The sequence below is a fragment of the Carica papaya genome, chromosome 6 (genome assembly GCF_054855325.1).
Source record: "Carica papaya isolate Zhongbai chromosome 6, ASM5485532v1, whole genome shotgun sequence".
Classification (NCBI taxonomy): domain Eukaryota; kingdom Viridiplantae; phylum Streptophyta; class Magnoliopsida; order Brassicales; family Caricaceae; genus Carica; species Carica papaya.
In genome coordinates this window covers 28,702,852-28,716,796 of record NC_142314.1, presented here as the reverse complement: position 1 = coordinate 28,716,796, position 13,945 = coordinate 28,702,852, and the positions used below count along the sequence as shown (strand labels likewise).

At 33.3% G+C, this 13,945-nt stretch overlaps 1 long non-coding RNA gene and 5 other non-coding genes across 6 annotated transcripts; all 6 read right to left on the bottom strand.

The window, feature by feature from the left end:
• Positions 1 to 5,958: 5,958 nt before the first annotated feature.
• LOC148253477 (uncharacterized) lies at positions 5,959 to 8,091 on the bottom strand. The gene is made up of 2 exons (XR_015812782.1): positions 7,845 to 8,091; positions 5,959 to 6,936 (listed from the first exon to the last, which is right to left on the bottom strand). It is a non-coding gene; the product is annotated as an uncharacterized LOC148253477 (long non-coding RNA).
• Positions 6,252 to 6,348, bottom strand: LOC148253482 (small nucleolar RNA snoR1). The gene has a single exon (XR_015812973.1). It is a non-coding gene; the product is annotated as a small nucleolar RNA snoR1 (small nucleolar RNA).
• LOC148253481 (small nucleolar RNA SNORD14) lies at positions 6,598 to 6,717 on the bottom strand. The gene has a single exon (XR_015812999.1). It is a non-coding gene; the product is annotated as a small nucleolar RNA SNORD14 (small nucleolar RNA).
• LOC148253480 (small nucleolar RNA SNORD14) lies at positions 7,174 to 7,296 on the bottom strand. The gene has a single exon (XR_015812988.1). It is a non-coding gene; the product is annotated as a small nucleolar RNA SNORD14 (small nucleolar RNA).
• On the bottom strand, positions 7,369 to 7,474 carry LOC148253479 (small nucleolar RNA snoR99). Its single transcript, XR_015812976.1, has one exon. It is a non-coding gene; the product is annotated as a small nucleolar RNA snoR99 (small nucleolar RNA).
• LOC148253478 (small nucleolar RNA SNORD14) lies at positions 7,593 to 7,716 on the bottom strand. Its single transcript, XR_015813012.1, has one exon. It is a non-coding gene; the product is annotated as a small nucleolar RNA SNORD14 (small nucleolar RNA).
• Positions 8,092 to 13,945: the final 5,854 nt, after the last annotated feature.

The following is a 13,945-nucleotide window of genomic DNA, read 5'->3' as shown; positions in this document are numbered from 1 at the left end:
TCTTCTTAAGTTTTCAACTTCTTACCAATAACAACATGCAACAAAGTTTCTGAAGTTCTATTAACAACTTCAGTTTAACCATCAGTTGTGGATGACAAGTAATAGAATATAAAAGTTTAATTCCTAATTACTCTCAACGTTTTCTAAAAATGACTCAAGAATTTAACATCACATTTAGAAACAATAGTCTTAAGTACACTTTGTAACCTTACTACTTCTCTAAAGAACAAATCAGCAATGTTTGTTGTATCATCAATTTTGTGACATGCAATGAAATGTGTCATTTTATTAAACCTGTCAACTACATCCAATATGTTATCTTTACTTCTTATAGTTTTAGGCAAACTTAACACAAAATCTATAGAAATATCAGTCCAAAGTTGAGTAGGAACTAACAATCGTGCCCCATTTAACTTTTCATTGAAGAATGCAATTGGACGTTTATCTTGCATCAAAACAGCTCCAGTACCTATTTCAGAAGCATCACATTCAATTTCAAAAAATTTTAAAAAATTTGGTAAACAAAGAACATATGTAAAACACAATTTATCTTTCAAAATTTTGAATGGATGCTCTTGTTCATCTCCTTATTTGAATTCAACCTCTTTAACTATTGTAGTTAAATAAGCAGTAATAGTTGAGAAATATTTCACAAATCTCTTGTAAAAACTAGCCAACTCATGAAAACTCCTCACATCATACACATTCCTAGGTATTGGTCATTCTTGTATAGCTTTTGCTTTGTCGCTATCAACCTCAACTCCCTTTGCACTAACAACAAATCCTAAAAACACAATTTAATCAAGACAAAAAATACATTTATGTAAGTTAGCAAATAATTGTTCCTTTCTCAAAACTTCTACAACAGTTTTAATATGTATAAGATATCATTCAAAAACTTGTTATAAATAATAATATTATCAAAATAAACCACAACAAACTTTTCAAAAAATTCACATAAGACGTGATTCATTAACCTCATGAATGTACTAGGTGCATTAGTTAAACCAAATGGCATAACCATCCACTCATACAGACCATATTTTGTTTTGAATGCAGTCTTCTATTTATCACCTGATTTCATGCGAATTTGGCGATATCCACTTTTTATATCAATCTTTGTAAAAATGCATGCACCATACAATTCATCTAGCATGTCATCGAATCTAGGAATACGATGGTGATACTTTACAATGATTTTACTAACTACACGACAGTCAACACGCATTCTCCATGATCCATCTTTCTTAAAAACTAACAACACGAGAACTGCACATAGACTCATGCTCTCCCTTATATACCTTTTTGTCAAGAGTGCATCCACTTGCCTTTGGAGTTTTTTTTTTCATCTAGATTACTCCTATAAATTGGTCTATTAGGAATTGTAGAACTAGGAATTAAATCAATTTGATGCTCAATACCCGTTAGAGATGGTAATCTATTTGGTATATTACCAGGAAATACATGTTCAAACTCCTATAACAAAGAGACAAACATACTAGACAGATTAGGATTAAGGTTAGTTTTAGAGAAATAAACATCTAAGACTAAATACTATCAAAGCTCTCTTGCTTGCATAAGCACTCTTTAATTATATTTCATTCGAATACAAACTCAATTTGTTTTCACACTTTTCTTATCTCATTATACTTTTCTCTCTTGCACTTCTCTCTTTTTTTTCTCACTAATGCAATCACTCACCAATGAGCTGTTACTTTTTCTCTATTCTTTTATAACCTTTTTTCCTTCATTTCTTTTGCTTTCCTCACTACCCAAATTCCCATTTGAAGCTTATATCATCTTCAGTTGATCCTTATACATTTCTAAAGGAGATAATGGCGCAAGTGTGAAATCTTTGTCATTCAAAGTAAGTGAGTACCTATTTGTATACCCATCATGTATGACTCGTCTGTCAAACTACCAAGGTCGCCCTAACAACAAATGACCAGCTTACATGGATACTATATCACGTAATACTTCATCAATATATCTCCCAATGGAGAATGGAACTACAACCTACTTAATCACCTTCACTTCTCCACAATCATTCAACCATTGCAGCTTATAGTGTATTGAGTGGTTTTCACATTGCAAACTCAATTTCTCCACCAAAGTAGTACTAGCCACATTTACACAACTTCTTCCATCAATAATCACAACACAAAACTTTCAACTTACTAGGCATCTTATATAGAATAGATTTTCCCTTTGCTATAAACTTTTCTCCTTTACTTGTATATTAAAAGCTCGCCTAATAACCAAGATTCTCCATAAGCAGCATATTAAACATCATCATCACAGTCTTCTATAAATGGCATATTATCATAATCAGAATCAGATTTAACATTGTCCCTAATAAACATAACCTTTTTATTTGGACATTATGAAGTAATATGTTCTACACTCAAACATCTGAAACATTTAATATTTCTATATTTATTAGTAGATGTAGATTCAGAAGTACCTTTAATAGATGATGAGGTACCTTTATATTTGCCTTTGTTGAAATCTGTACCATTCTCTTTGAAACCAAAGCTTTTCTCTATGGCCTTTTTCTCTTTCTTAGGCCACTTTGAATTTCAATTGTTATTAAAACCAGAATATGACCTTGTTGTCCCCTTAGTTTGCAATTGTCTTTCTACTTTTATGATCATATTAATCATCTCCTCCGACTAAACATAGTGATGCAATTCAACTATATCGACAATTTCTCTATTTAAGCCACTTAGAAATCATGACATGGTGGCTTTTCAATCCTATTCGATATTTACTTGAATCATGGTTATCTTCATTTCTTTGTGATAATCTTCAACTGACTTGGACCTTTGAGTGAGCTTTTGCAATTTCTGATGGAGCTCTCTATAGTAAAATGATTGAACAAATATTTTTTTCATGATAACTTTCATTTGAGTACAGGTGGTGATAGGTGCCTCTCTATTACGTCTCCTAAAGATGAGTAATTGATCCCACTAAACCAAAGTATAATTAGTAAATTTAACGATTGCCAACTTCACCTTCTTCTCCTCGGAGTACTTATCACATTCAAATATCAACTCAACTTTTCGCCCTCATTGTAGATAAATTTCAGCATCATTTCTACCTTGAAAATAATGAATCTTCATCTTGATAGAATTAATATTGATGTCCCTCCTTTCGGGTCTTCGTTGTACTGTTAACTCTTCACTATCTTCATCTATTTCCTTTTCTATCTCGTTATCATTCATATATTTCTTATTCTCCTATTCTGCCTCATTTGATTAAGACCACCTTGTCGACCTCGAAGGTTATCTATATCACCTTTCATGTTGTCTATGTCCCTATTATACTTCTCAAATTGCCTTTATATTGCTTCTAACATAAAGGCTATGTCATTCAAGGTTATTTCACACTTTTCACTTTCAGAATTTGACATGATCTAAAACCTGCAAAAAAAAATGTTAAAAAAGAAAATTCCTCACAACACTCCCTTATGTGCTTCACTCTTGAACAAATTTGTTATTCTTCTCGTGTTTTCACTTAGGATTTTAGTTTTTATCCTCTTCTACACTCATACTCTCAAACCTTTTACCACTCTATTCCCTTCTTCAAATTGTATTTCAAAATTAAAAAACAACTGAATCAAGATAAACAAGTAGTTATTTATGTGACACTTTAAGGAATCCTAATGAATGAGAAAGTAAACAATTAACACTAAATGCAAATGAGACAACCAAGAACAGGTCTAAATACACGGACTAAGGTGGGTGGGTTTCTTTAAATTAAATAAACTAACTATGATGCAATTAGTTATTTTTACTGTAATGGAAACAAGAGGTATATGAAGAAACGAAACTAAGAATACAAGAAAATAATCATGGACTAATGATAATAGAATTCAAATCACTCCTAATGAGAAATCTGAATATATAGACCTATAATTTATTTCTAATGTAAGATACGCTCTATACAATAAAAACTATATTATTGTGAGGCAATATGTGTGAAATAGATGCACTTTAACTAAGATTGACATAACTGAAAGTTCAACAAACACAACTGATGCTCAAAAAAATCGTAAGTTTGAATTTGCAATAGCAACTAATTCTAACATTTCTTTTTTTTTTTTAATTCATCTAATAAGACCATAATACGAAAAACTAAAGAATACATAATTAAAGAATAAAAACAAGGTGCAACCAGAAGTAAGAATAACAAAGATAGAAGTTGAAGAGTATAAATAAACAAGAACAATAATATTAAGTTAGATAAATCAAACACAAATGATATCTAGAGATTTATCCAAAGATAAACCTCTGATACCAAACTAATGCAGAACTCGAAGATCAAAGATTACATTAGAACCCCATATATATATTTAGTATAGATAACTCAGAACCCTAAATAAATCCTCCCTACCAAACCCACAACTTACCTGTAACTGAGAATTTGGCTGATTGGGATAAAAGAAACAAGAATAAATAAACGCCACAAGATAACTTGATAAAATAATTCAATTCTTGATGCAACAAGAAGAATAAGAATTCTCACTTGTCAAAGTTATACCTAAGGTAATGAAATTCATTCAATAATCAAAGTGTGTCATATGATATTGAAAATAAGATATTTATAGCCAAAAATACATAAATTCTGCCAAAGATTCATTATTAGATGATCGAGAAAAATATGAACACGATTTAAATGACCTATGTAAATATGATATTAAATGACTTAGAGAAATATTATATTAAATAATATAGAAAAATATAGTATTAAATGACATAAGAACATATAGTATTAAATAATATAGTATTTAAAAAATGACTAAAATGATCCTTGACATTCATTATGAACTATGCCCACGCACTTGGACGAAATTAGTAATTTTCTTTGTTTCCTTTTATTCTCCAAACAGTCCACATGTAGTAAGTTATTATTATCTCCATCTTTGTACAAAGTCTTGAAATGTACATTTTTTAACTTTTTGACTTGAAATTTTGTGATTGGACCAACCGGCATTGTAATATTTTTTTTTATGTTTCTCTTTAATGTCTTCTGAACTTATGTCCGCATCAATTTGTTTTGTATTTTTATTTTATGAGCTTACAAATTGTAAATAATCAAATATCAAAGTTAACAATTTGTACTCTTTATTCGCTATTTTAACATAAAATTCCAAGTTATGAAGAGTATTGATCTTTGTGAGATAATAGTTTTATTACAAAGTTGACAATTTGTATCTCACATTAAAAAGTAAATGACCAAATTTTCAACACAAATAATATACAATCTCTTTGCACAGTTAATTATCTATAACAAATTTCACATGACATCTTATTTTAATTGATACTTCTTTTAACAGAAGCAACATAAAATTATTGAATAATTTAAAGATGACAATGAACCTCCTCCATTATAAATTATTGGCTAATTTTCTAAAAATGAGAAGCTAATTGGTTTTCGAATTCTGAGAGAGAGAGAGAAAAGGGCTTTTAACTTCCAAAGATCAGATTGAAATCACCACAAATACTTACTTCATAACCACAATCAAATTGCAATCCTCTTTTAGTTTAAAAGGGCTTTTAATCTTCCAAAGATGATATCAATACTTTAATTTATAAACCATAAACAAATCCAAATCCTCTTTTAGTTTTTTCTTTTAAAAAAATTTTGATGAATCCATTTTTCTTTTTTTAATTTAGAATCAATTTTTGATATTTGAAATTCTATTTCTTAATGAGAATATATTATACAAAAATTAAAAATACCCCTATAAAATGTACAAATATTATCTTTAATAATTGATTCAAAATAAAATTTACGATAATTAGATTAAATTTTCCGTATCCTTACATAAATCATAATAAATGAACAAACACAATCCTATTTGCACAAAATATTTACTTTATTCCACTATTGAGTTAACTGCAAAATTCAGTTGCAAATTATAAAAATTTAATGCATAAAAATCAATTCCTCTAATTACCAAAGATAATAAATTTATTAGTCATAACTTCATACCTATTTCTTTCAATTTTTTTTACTTTTGTTCTCTTACATTTTTTTTCCCCGTAGGAAGGCAAATTCTACTAGTCTCCCACCTTATTATTAAACGTCTGCATCAGTTAGAATTTCGACAAGACCGGCAGTAGAATAAAACAAAATAACCCTTAATGGCCCCAGATTGAAGGAAGCAATTTTTGGGGTTTCCAAAAATGTATTATGTATACTAAACGTATATGTGTATATGTATCCGAAGTTCATGAACTTGAAAGGGCTCAGAAAGTTGCTGTCTATGCTCAAGGAAGAGCTTTAACAGCTCTTCTCATACAAGAGGTGTCAGAATCTCATAAGCAATCCTTCATCCTCGCCCTGTCCTCAATCATATCTTTCATTAGCACGAAACAGACACAAGACATAAATCTGCAGAGACTAATATGAACTGGAACTCGAATGGAGCCATAAAAAAGCCTTATAAACTAAAACTTACAAATAAGTAATTTCCAAAAATACAAATAAGAGAAAATGACTTGTTATTGAAATCAAAAAAAATTAAATTTTTTTTGAATCAGTTTGAGATGAAATTAAAAAAAGTTTGAAGAAAATGGGAGGAGCATATTAGGTCTCAGACATCCAAGGAAAGAAACAGCACAAGCTCTCAAGCCTGGCGAAAGCGAAAGCTCTTAGGCGGCCACTGCGAATGTTTTGAGAAACAAGCCTTAGGTTCTATCCTCATTAACCTTTTCCCTTTCCCAGATTATATTTTCCTCCGACCACGATAATAGACTGAAATATCTTGTGCAAACTCATCAAAAAGAAAGAATCTTTCACAGAAATGCAAATTGCTAAACAACCCAGAAAATGCACAAAAACACTCACTGCAAATACTTCAAGAATAAGAAGACTCCGATATAGAAATGTAAAGTATGAAACCACACCAGTCATACACTTGAATAGTTTCTGCAATCGTTTCAAGAAGAACAAACTCTTTAGCAGAAATGCAAATTATGAAAACAACCCGCATAGTGTAATTAAATAGTCTCTGCAAACGTATCAATAAAAATAAGAATCTTTTGTAGAAACGTAAATTATCAAATAACCCAGACAATGCACTTAAACAGAATCTGGTAAAAGTTTCAAGACGAAGAAGAATTGTTCATAGAAATGCAAATTATCAAATATATGATAAAAAAGTTGTGTCTCAGACATCCAGGGAAGGATAAAAGCAGCACAAGCTCTCAAGCCCGGCGAAGGCGAAAGCTCTTAGGCGGCCACTGCGAATGTTTGAGAAACAAGCCTTCTGATTTGTCATCATTGACCGTCCACAAATTTCAGTTAAAGCAAGCACGAAACCAAACAATTCACAAAATGGAAATAAATAAAGCTAGCTAAATATAATCCATCCTATAATGCTCAGCAAGAAACCAGTAAGACTGCTGAAACAATGAAAGAAATGGATTATGAATCCTTCTGAGGGACTTCTTCATCCCAAAAGCATTTTCAAGGACTGCTAAAGGGGCAGACGTTTAGTCCCCATCTAATAGCATTTCTAAACCTAACAACATCCTTAACGTTCTACAATGAATCGAGGCATAACGAATCAGTAATTCTACTGAGGCATCAGACATCCAAGGAAGGATAAAAGCAGCACAAGCTCTCAAGCCCGGCGAAAGGCGAAAGCTCTTAGGCGGCCACTGCGAATGTATTGAGAAACAAGCCTTTGGAATTGTCATCACAGCCAGCACAAATTTGACGAACAGATTCAAATACTTGGTAGTTTTTCAAAATGAAACAGACGCAAAAACGAATATAACCTTAAATCATAATTCGAAATCAACAAATCATAAATTAATCCTGGTTTGACTGACCTAGAAAACCAGAAGAAAATACACACACGCTCACCACACCACATCTGAAGGAAGATCAAACCTTCACAAGGAGCAAAAAACCAAACTCTCGAGCGTATTCTCGAAGAAAGATAGTAGACGACACTTGGGTGGGATTTGGAAGTCGCAGAGGAAGAGCGAATTTTATAGAGAGGAAGTTTAGGGTTTAGGGTTTATGGTTTGGGAGCGTGAGATGAACGGTCCTGATTGTTGGTTGAGGGAAGGGAGATGGAAGACTCCAGAATTTCAGACAATAAGAACTTTGGGGGGTGACTGTAGAACCCTACAACCGAATTGGGCCTGCATTGGCCTTCATGGGCTTGTTACATATTTTATTTAAAAAAATGGACCGGGTTTTTTCAGATGCGCAAATTCCTCTTGCCATTATTGATTGAAAATTTGAGAGGAAAATATGACTCGAATTGAAGTTGATGAGTGTTATAGCATTTAGTTTATTTTTTATCTTCTGAAATGCACATAAAAACTTTTAACTATTAAAAGGTATTATTTTTATGGGGGGGAAAACCTCTGTTTGTAACTTCGGAGACAAGAAAAGGGCACTGCATGAGGAGAAACTAATCAGGAACGTCGGCGACAGAATTCCGATAAGGAATCATTGGAGAGGCTTAATAGTGAATATCTATCTCTAAGTCTTGGAACAGGAAAATTTTTTTTTTTTTTTTTTTTTTTTGAAATAGAGGGCCAAAACTTTTTGGTTGAAACAAGGCGACCGGAATTCAAAATTTTTCCATCACCAAATGTCTCAACGAAAACGAAGGAACCAAATATCTGCTTTAAAAGCCACTGACGGAAACTTGATACGCAATGCCTCAGAGTTACAGCTTCATATTGAATCATACTTTACCGGGTTCTTTTCGGCTGCTGAAGTGAGAATGGGAGGGGGTGGTTGTGAAAGTAAATACCACGATCACTAGCCCGGATAATGAGAGACTACTAAGACCCCTTAGCTCCGGAGATATCAAGCTTGTTGCTTTTCAAATGCATCCGGATAAAGCTCCCTTACCGGATGGCTTGAATCCAACATTCTTTCAGAAATTATGGGACACAATAGGAGTTGATGTTGTTGCTAGTTTTCAGATATTGTTTGAGCAAATATCAATCCCGAAAACGGTTAATGCTATAATTATTGTTCTCATACCCAATAAGGATGAGCCGAAGACTGTTATGTTAGGGATTTGCGACCGATGTTGCTTTGTAATGTGGTTTACAAAATCGTTTCCAATACCTTAGCAAACAGATTGAAGGAGGTGTTGCCGATGATTATTTCATAGGAACAATCAGTTTTTGTTCCTGGCCACAACGTGATAGACAATTTTTTGTATTCATAGGATGAAATCATGTGAAATAAAAAAGAAAGTAGAGGTGGTTATGAAGATTGATATTGGTAAAGCATATGATAGGGTTCGTTGGGAACTTCTTGAAACCATGCTGATCAGATTTTTGGTTTTGCACGAAATTGGGTTGACATTATGACGGAGAGTGTGCAGCGAATCACCTATAGAGTTTGTCTGAACGGAAGGGGGACATGGGAAAATTGTCCCTCATCGCCGCTAGCAGCAAGGGGACCCATTATCCCGCTATCTATTTATAATGTGTGCCAAAGGACTCTCTACTCTATTCAAGCAAGCAGAGAAAAACGGGGAGATCCAGGGAATGAGAGTGTGTCCGCGAAGACTATCGATTTCTCACCTCCTCTTTGCTGATGATTCGTTTTTCTTCTTTAGAGCCACGGTGGAGGAACGTAACATAGTGAAGAAGATTCTCTAGTATTATGAATCGGCTTCGGGGCAGGCTATGAATTTCCAAAAATCAGGACTTCATTTCAGCCCCAACTCAACCATTAAATTGAAAAGCCGTCCACGGGGCATTCTGGGAATTTACCATAGCATTAATCACTGCCTGTATTTGGGTCTATCGTCTTTGATTAGCGTAAGAAAGAGGGATGTGTTTGCCTTCATGGTTGAATCTGTTCGCAAGCGGCTCCGTGGCTGGAGTCACAAGTTCCTTTTGAAGGCATGTAAGGAAGTGCTGCTCAAATTAGTCATCCAATCTATTCCAACTTTTTGCATGAGTGTTTTTCTCATTCCTACCTCAATTTGTGATGATCTGAAAAACATGATGAATAGCTTCTAGTGGGGCAAAAAGCGCAAAGAGCACCGAAATATGCATTGGGTGACATGAGAGATGATATGTAAACGAAAGACAAAGAGGGAATTGGGATTTCGCAAACTGCATGACTTAAATGTAGCATGTTAGCTAAGCAACTTTGGAGGTTGTTTCAAGCGCCACATACTCAACTATTGAGGGTCCTTAGGGCCAAATATTGTCTGCATGACGAGGTTGCAAGGGCTAGCCTTGTGAATAATCCTAGTTTCACATGGAGAATGCTGATGGCAGCAAAAGATTTGGTTTTATCCGGAATAAGATAGATTGTTGGTACAGGAGAGAGAATTAGTGTATGGAGAGACCCTTGGATTCTTAGAGAGGGGGATTGTATGGTTAGAAGCACTTTCCTTGAAGGAATGGAGCAGCTGCATGTGTGTGAGTTGCTGAATGAGGATAGAACCAGCTGGAATGAAGGTCTGATAAGAGGTATTTTAGTAGAAGAAGAAGTAGAGTTAGTATTGAGTATTCCTTTCAGCCTTGGAGCAATGAAGGACAGACGAATCTGGGTGCCAGAGAAGACAGGGAAGTATAATGTGAAAACAGCCTATATGCACCTACTTGGAGCAAGGAGGGAATATTAATCACAAGGATGACAGCAGCGACATCTGGAAATATATCTGGCAGGCAGACCTACCCCCCAATATTAAAAATTTCTCATGGAGATTGCTGACGGATACTCTGCCTGTGAAGATGCGCTCGAGCGAGTAGGGTATTGATCTCCCACCATCGTGCCTGCGATGTGACCAAGCTGAGGATGAATGTCATGCCTTCCTCGAATGTCGGAAACCAAGAGGCTGCTGGAGAATACTGAATATTGTTTGTCCAGTGACTCAGGGGCGAACTATCTTGGAGACAGTGAGGCATCTTCTGCAAAACAAGACCAGACAGAAAATCTCTGAGGTTATTTAGTGCATGTGGCATGTCTGGGTTGAGCACAATGAACTGGTATCGAATGGAAAGATTTTCTCTCATCAAACTTCTATTTTTCTCATGAGGAAGTCTCTAGCTGAATGGAAAAAAGCATAGGAGATACAGAATAGAAAGGCTATAGGGCAACCAGTACAGAACATTCATTTGGAGTGGCAGAGAGTAGCACCAGGGACCCAGAAATATAATGTGGATACAGCAGTGTATACGACAGAACCGGAGGCAGGCTTCAGGGTAATTCTTCGGGACGCTAATGGTGGTGTATTGGCTATGTTTTCTGGTAGAATCACGGGTTGTAGATCACCATATCTGGTCGAGGTCCTATGATGTTGCAGGACGTTACTGTACATTCATGATCACGTTCAAGGGTCGGGCACTGTTGAACTAGATGTGCAACTTGTCTATGAGGTTCTCCGGTCCACCGAGGATGACAATTTGAAATTCAGGTTACGTTATCCAAAATTATAGATAGATACTAAGAAATAAATCAAATGTATCTCTCTCTTGGGTCCTTCGGGAATGTAACAAAGCGGCCCATGTAATAGCTAGACAAATAAAGTTTTATTCATCTTTCTACATCTGCGCCGATTTATCTCTAGAGATTGTATGTATGCTATAATTATTGATGGAAGAGACTATTTTAAATATATATATATATATATATTACTATTTTTAAATCTAATAAGATTATATTAGTGCTAACTATTTAAAGTGGGTCATTTTCTAATTAAATTATCAAAAAAATTAAATTATATTTATCATTAATTATAATAAACTAACATATTTACCAGGAAAAAAGTACAATAAAATCAAACTAAAAATATCATATTAAAATAATCAGTATAAAAACTAAATTATATATTTATATTATATTTTAATTTTCTATCATCATATCTTTTTTTAAATAAAATAATGAATAAAGTGAAAGTGAATAAATAAATGACCAAAAATATATATAATATATAATTCTAGAATTTATAGTCAACTAAAAGAACAAATAATATAATAAATATTGATACTTTAATATCTATTTTTATATTTTGAATTTTTAAACAAACAACCATATTATATATATATATATATATTATTACTTTAACTAAAAATATAAATAGATAACTCTGAGATATGTTTGTAGTTATGTAAAAATTTTATTTTATTTTTGTACTAAAAATAAATAAATTGATAACTATTATGTGTTATTAGCTTGAGTATTATAGCAATCCAATAGTGAGGTGAATTATGTAATACCCACAAATTTTTTCTTATGATTAAATAATTAATAAATATAAATTTTATTATTTTATTTTATTTTATTTAGAGTAAAAAATTAAATAAAATTGAAAGAGGATTTAATTAAAAATAATTTGGGAGAAAAATAGTGAAAATTTGGGTTCTGAATGTATTTTTTTTTTAAAAAATCGAAAAATATCGGCCAAAACGTAATTTTGGAAAGTTTCGCCACGTCAAATGTCGAGTCAGCAGCCCTAACCAACCAATATGGCCCGAGTGGCAAAGATGCTGACGTGGGAGGCCACGCGGAGGGGCCATGTGAGCAATTTGCGTGCCCGCTATCGAACGGCTGAGGTCTGTTCTCGCGCGTACGGACGGCTTGGATGCGCTCCCTCCCAAACGCGATCGAACGACCAGATTCAAATGTGAATTTCTTTTACTAACTCATCTGAAAAGAAAAAGAATGTTCTTGAATTAGTTTACTATGATGTGTATGGTCCTATTGATGTAGAAGCCATAAGAGGTTGTAAATATTTTCTTACTTATATTGTGATGTTTCACGAAAGGTTTGAATGTTTGTGTTGAAAACAAAAGACCAAATTCTTCAGTATTTTAAGCAATTTCATACCATGGTAGAAAGAGAAAAAAAAACATCCTTAAAGTGTCTTCGTAATGACAATAATGGTGAATACACTTCAAAAGAGTTTAAGAATTATTACGTACAACATGGAATTAAACATGAGAAGATAATGTCTGTACTCCTCAGCATAAGAGTGTAGCTGAAAGAACAAATAGAACCCTCATTCAAAAGGTTATATGCATGTTGAAAATGGTTAATCTACAAAAGTCATTTTAGGGTGAAACACTCTACACTGTATGTTACTTAATGAATTGATCTCTATAAACTCCTTTAGATTTTGATATTCCATAAAGAGTTTAATTTATAAAGGATGTCAGTTATTCTCATTTAAAGGTATTTGGCTACAAAGGATTTAAGTATGTACCTAAGTAATAGAGATAGAAGTTTAATAACATGATAGTTTCATGTGTTTTTTTAGGTTATGAAGATACAAAGTTTGGATACAGATTATGGGATCCAATGAAGAAGAAAGTCATCAGGTCCACATATATGATTTTTTATTAGTACAAGACTTTATCAGACTTTGAGACATCAGAGAAGATTACAAGTGAAGATATTTCTCTTCCTGCACTAGTTTCTCCTTCAATCAGAAATGCCATAAATGAGGGAGAATTACATGACGATCAAGGGTTCGATGATATGTCAGTAGTAGATGATGTTGAGTAGGGGGAACAACCCATTGCACCTCAGGTTATAAAAGAACCTTAGCTTAAAAGATCAACTAGAACACATCATCCTTCTACCAGATATACCAGTTCTGAATATATTACAGTTATTGAAGAGGGAGAGCCAGAAAGCTTCAAATAAATTCAAAACTATGAAGAAAAGACTTAGTGGTTGAAAGTAATGCAAGAAGATATGAGTTCTTTGAAGAAAAATAATACCAATGAGTTAGTTGAACTTCCAAAAAGTAGAAAAACTTTGAAAAACAAGTAGGTATATAAGTTTAAAATGGATGATGAAAAACTAGTTAAATGTAATGCTCGTTTGGTAGTAAAGGTTTTCAGTAAGAAGAAATGGATTAATTTTGATGAGATATTCTCTCCTATTATGAAGGTGAGCTCCATTCAGGTAATTCTTAGTTTAACCGCTAGTTTGG